Genomic DNA, 4994 nt, shown 5'->3' on the forward strand with positions numbered 1-4994 from the left:
GATTTGCCAAAATTCTATAAGTCTCACAACAATGATGGTGACATTTTCGGAAAGCCAGCAAAAATACCTACGTTTTGATGTATAATTTGTGGAAGTTGAGTGAAAATTGAGCAAGTAGCAAGAAGTTGTTCGGACATGAAGAGAAGACTGCGAAACCTACAGTGGCACACTGGAAGCCAAGTGCATAGCAACCATAACAACGCATGTATTTTGTGAAAAATCACAATTTCCAACTCAAAACTTTAAGAGGCATAAAAATAAAACGGTAAAAGATTTGAAAAATCTGATTTATTCCTGAATAGCCCAATAATTTGAGAACATTTTAAAGTTTGAATGGTTGTTCTACGTGAAAGTAGGAAAAAGTAGTTAAGTTTCAAAAACAAGCAAAATTTAGCAGAATTGCAGAAGTTTCCCATTCATTTCAATGGGACAAATTAAAGGAAAAAAGTAGAATATTTTAAAAAGTATAACAGTAATAAACACCAAAAGATATAGCGATCATTAGCAGAAATAGCAGAATAGTTTAAAATTTGAACGGTGAAAATCGGCTGAAAATTGTGGAAGTAGTTAAGTGCCAAAAAAAGTGAAAAAGTGGCAACTAGAATAACTAGAAAAATTTGCATTTCCTGCGAAAATGCAGTGTGGATGCTTTAAAGCTGAAGCTGTCTGCTGAAAATAGTTGAAAATAGCTGAAGAAGCTGAAGAAATCAAAGTCAGTGTTTAAAAAGTTGTTGAAATTTAATAACGTTGCAGAACAACATCAAGTAAACAAAATGTAATAACTTAGAAGAAATGCAATAACTTAGAAGAAACATCACAATTCAGCAGAAATGTTGTAGTTTACCAGAAGCTACAACTTAGCAGAAATGTAATAATTTAGAATAACATAACATAACATAACATAACAAACAAAAGTAGTGTAACCTAGCAAAAATAATATAATTTAGTAGAAAATTAAAAACTTAGCAGAAATATTACAAGTTATCAGAACTGCTATAATTTTGCAGAAATGTAATAATTAGGCAAAACTGTCAACAGATAACAGCTGAAAAGGCTGAAGTAACCTCAAAGTTACTTTTTTAACTGTTAAAAATTACCAGAAACACTAGAAAAGGAAGAAAATCAGCCAGCAGATAAACTGATGTGGAACAAAACCAAGGTAAAATTGCAGAGTTTACACAGCTGGTGAAATCTAAAAATGGCAAAAAAACCAAAAAACCAAAAAAGAAAACCCACACAAACAACATTTAGGTAATAAATGCACAAGATGCTGCGGTCAGAGATAAAAACACCCAAAAATAATGTTATTGAAATGCCAAAGAGTGGAAGAAAGTTTAGAAAGTAGAAAACCAGTAGTAGAAAAGTAGAACATTCAAATACTTTTAGAAACATATGATACAAAATATTTATTCAGTTGTTTCCAATGATTACAATAATGGCAAACAGAAATAAAAATCCCATTTGGGATAAACAGAAAAATATTAATAGAAAATGCAAATCAAATGAATCTAACATCTATACAAACAATTGAAGCATCTGTTGGAATTGTGAACATATCCTTGTTTGCCATGTTTATGTTTATGGCCCTAAGATGCGCAGACACATGATAGGCTATTAACTGCAAAAATATACACATATGCGCATATACGCAAGTGAGAGACAAAAATATATCCTCTGATTTGCTGGAGTTTTGTGTAAATACCATTTGGCAAGGATAAACAACATGTTCCAATGCCACATTAAAAATTTCATAAGCTTCATTTTTTCAATTAGTTTACAGTTTCCTGATTTTATGATAAATGTGGTACCAATCTACAAAATACTGTCGAAATGAAGTCCACATTGTGATATATTTGAGGTGTAGAGAGTCACACAGCTGAACAATCGATGTGCATATTTAAAGAAACAGGGATCAAATAAAGAACATTATTGTGGAATAAATTACAGTGAAAATAATCACTGCTTTGCGTTATAGAGTGACTTATGATGAGGTATTAATTGGGTTAACTTTACCTTTAACAGCTTTCTCATAGTGCTGTGACCAGGATGAAATCCATCATAAAGTAACTGTAAACAGTAGAACCATTAGCATGAATGTTATGGTTCTACTCTGATCAAAACTCAAGTCAGCTGTGTGACCTGATATAAAATGATAAAGAGGAACACATATAAATGGATGTGACCTTTATGAACTTTTCAAAATGACTTTATATGTCTGACCCATTATCTATATATATTAGAGCAGATGTGGAAAACCACTGTTAGACCTACTCTATACTAATGTAGTTACTGACACCCCATACTAAGGCAGGATTCATACAAACACACATTATTTATTCTCTTAAACATTTTCTTTTTCACATTTTGAGATTGTGTAATTTCTATAAAGAATATGTGTAATGGTTCAATAGATATAGTTATTTAAATGTCCATAATAATCACATGATCATTTTGTACATCCTACAATTCAAGATTTAGAGCTGTGTGTTTGTATGAATTCAGCTTGCTATACTTATAGACTTAGATATATTAATCCACTATTTACCCAAACAATGTAACTTGTTTGGGTAAATAAATTGGGTTTGTCCTACAAAATAATTATTCAACAATAAAAAAAAAAACACAAAAAACATCTAGACATTAATCCAGAGTTCAGTTTCATATGTCTGATATTGTTTGTTAAATCTGGTGACACAAACACAGTCAAAAATTCATTGCTAGCGTGACATGTGGTCCTTTTTGTCTTTGACCAATGATATGCTGGTTACTTGGACCAGTTTAGTATTTCCTGTCACAGAGGAATGTTAAATCCAAAAGACAAAACTGAAAAAAATATGTTAATTGCAAACATGTTTTTGCTTAGTCAAATGATTGAAATCACTTGGAAACTGTCACCTTAAAACCTCATTGTAAATATCATCACAAACAGATGTTTTCCACACAGTTAACAAAGCTCCACCACATCTGATAACTGCATATAAATGTAAAAGAAAAAACAAAAAGAAAAAATAAAACAATTAACACAAGGGAAGACTTTTGATTTAATAACTAAGCTTAAAATAAGTGTTACCTTTGAATATTTGTGGGAAAAATCTGATGCTACCCCAAGAATACAAAGCCACACTGGAAACGATAACAGGCTTGCAGCCCTCTGTCTTCCTGGAGTGAGGTGCCTGATCAGTAGCAGTGAGTTGACAGAAGTCGGTGTCTGTAAGGGTGGCCAAGCACTGATACTCTGTCCACTTGCGTAGAGTCTAAGAAGCTGGAATGCAGGCACACTGTACGAGCTTGTTCTAAAAAAATACAGAAAAGGAACATTTTATTTGTGTTAACTAGAAATAAGTTATAAAATGAACAATGTTGAAATACCTTATAGGTGCTGCAGGCCACATAACCAGAATCCAGAGCAATCTCACACTCACATGATGGTGAGGAAAGACATGAGCTCTGCAATGAGGTTTGAATGTTTCAGTTGGGACAGTGAAGAACTCAGAAGACAGCAATACCTGCACAGAGAGACAGAGTAGAAAAAGCATAGATTTGTAATCCATAATGTGAATTAAAACTCAAAAAGTGTTAACAAGTATAATCATTTGAGTGTGTAATTCTTTATGCAATAAACAGGATTTAAATTAATTAAATGAATTAAAAGCACTGACATTTTTTTAATCAAAGATAAAGAATCATACCTCTCTCTGCTCTGAGGATCACTGAGCATCTCTGACAGGAAATACAGTTTCCTCAGTATGAGTCATCATTGATGGTCTCAGAGGTGTGTAGTGTGGCAGCATGGTGATGGTCTCCAGATCAGGCAGGAGGTCAGGTGATGGGTGTGTCATCTTCTCCACTGAAGACACACTGGTATGGCAGTTCATAACACAGCAGTCTCCTTGTGGCGTGTAGTTATCTGTGCAGTCCAGCACTGATGGATCAGGTTTGGCTCAGCAGTTCATGAAGATGGTGTTAAGATGTTGTTGTTTCAGCTGAGGATGGTGAAGTTCGAAGGTTTTCCCACAAAGGAGACAGGACTGTGTGTGCCCTGTCTGAAAAAATACATCTACAAAACATAAAGTGCTTTTAACACCACCAACCCACCCTCCCCACCCACCCATCTCAGCCCCAAGTGTCTATGTAATGCTGGTATGGGGTGTCAGTTACTAAATCTAATTAGTGCGTCAGAAAGCGGGGGCTACACCTAAAGCCCCCGCTTTCTGATGTCTTTGTTAATTAGCAGCTTTTTCCAGCTGCTCAGAGAATTCTGACTTGGCCTTTATCCACCCAAACCCAAACCCACCCGGATAAAGGCCAAGTCAGAAAATGGATGCAGAAACTTTCCATGTACTTCTAAATCAGTTTTATACATATTCTGTAAGCTATAAAAATGTTTTTCTCTACATAATGAATCATTATAGACATCTCTGGTAGCCTAAAGATAGTTTAAACTTTTAACATTTTTTACCTGTAAAACATGATAAGCAAAACCTCATTCATCCCAAAAACATTTGATTCTACAAAATTTACTATAATCAAGAAAATATAATTGTCTGTTATTATTCATGTGACCCATAATAAATACCTGCATTTATCTGGGATTTATTTACTATTTCCTATTTGAAAGCCCTTTGAGGGGAAGCTCTCGTTTGTTGAGCTACATACGTCACAGTAAAAAAAGTATCAAAAAAGGAGATGACAATTAACATCCATGAAAAAATGCATTAGTAGATTTAGTCATTTAAAACATGAGAATAAAAATAAATTATGTCCGTTTAATACTTTTTGCAGCATATTTCAGATCTGAGCTGCATGATAACAGAAAGCAGATCTCCCGGCTCTGCATGAAGTACAGCCATGATTTGGTGAAATGATTAATAACATTGCAATAAGAAAGGGTCTTCTTACAGACAGAGTAGGGAAGACAATATGAAGAAATATAATTATTCAATGAAAAATCTTTTTCATGCTCTACAAAATAAACTCTGTAACAAACATGATCT

General features: G+C 33.8%; 1 long non-coding RNA gene across 1 annotated transcript; it reads right to left on the reverse strand.

Annotated features, from left to right (window-relative positions):
• Positions 1 to 2749: 2749 nt before the first annotated feature.
• On the reverse strand, positions 2750 to 3746 carry LOC109199002 (uncharacterized). The gene is made up of 3 exons (XR_002059515.2): positions 3690 to 3746; positions 3370 to 3506; positions 2750 to 3293 (listed from the first exon to the last, which is right to left on the reverse strand). It is a non-coding gene; the product is annotated as an uncharacterized LOC109199002 (long non-coding RNA).
• Positions 3747 to 4994: the final 1248 nt, after the last annotated feature.

The sequence above is a fragment of the Oreochromis niloticus genome, unplaced genomic scaffold (assembly GCF_001858045.2).
Source record: "Oreochromis niloticus isolate F11D_XX unplaced genomic scaffold, O_niloticus_UMD_NMBU tig00008261_pilon, whole genome shotgun sequence".
NCBI lineage: Eukaryota > Metazoa > Chordata > Actinopteri > Cichliformes > Cichlidae > Oreochromis > Oreochromis niloticus.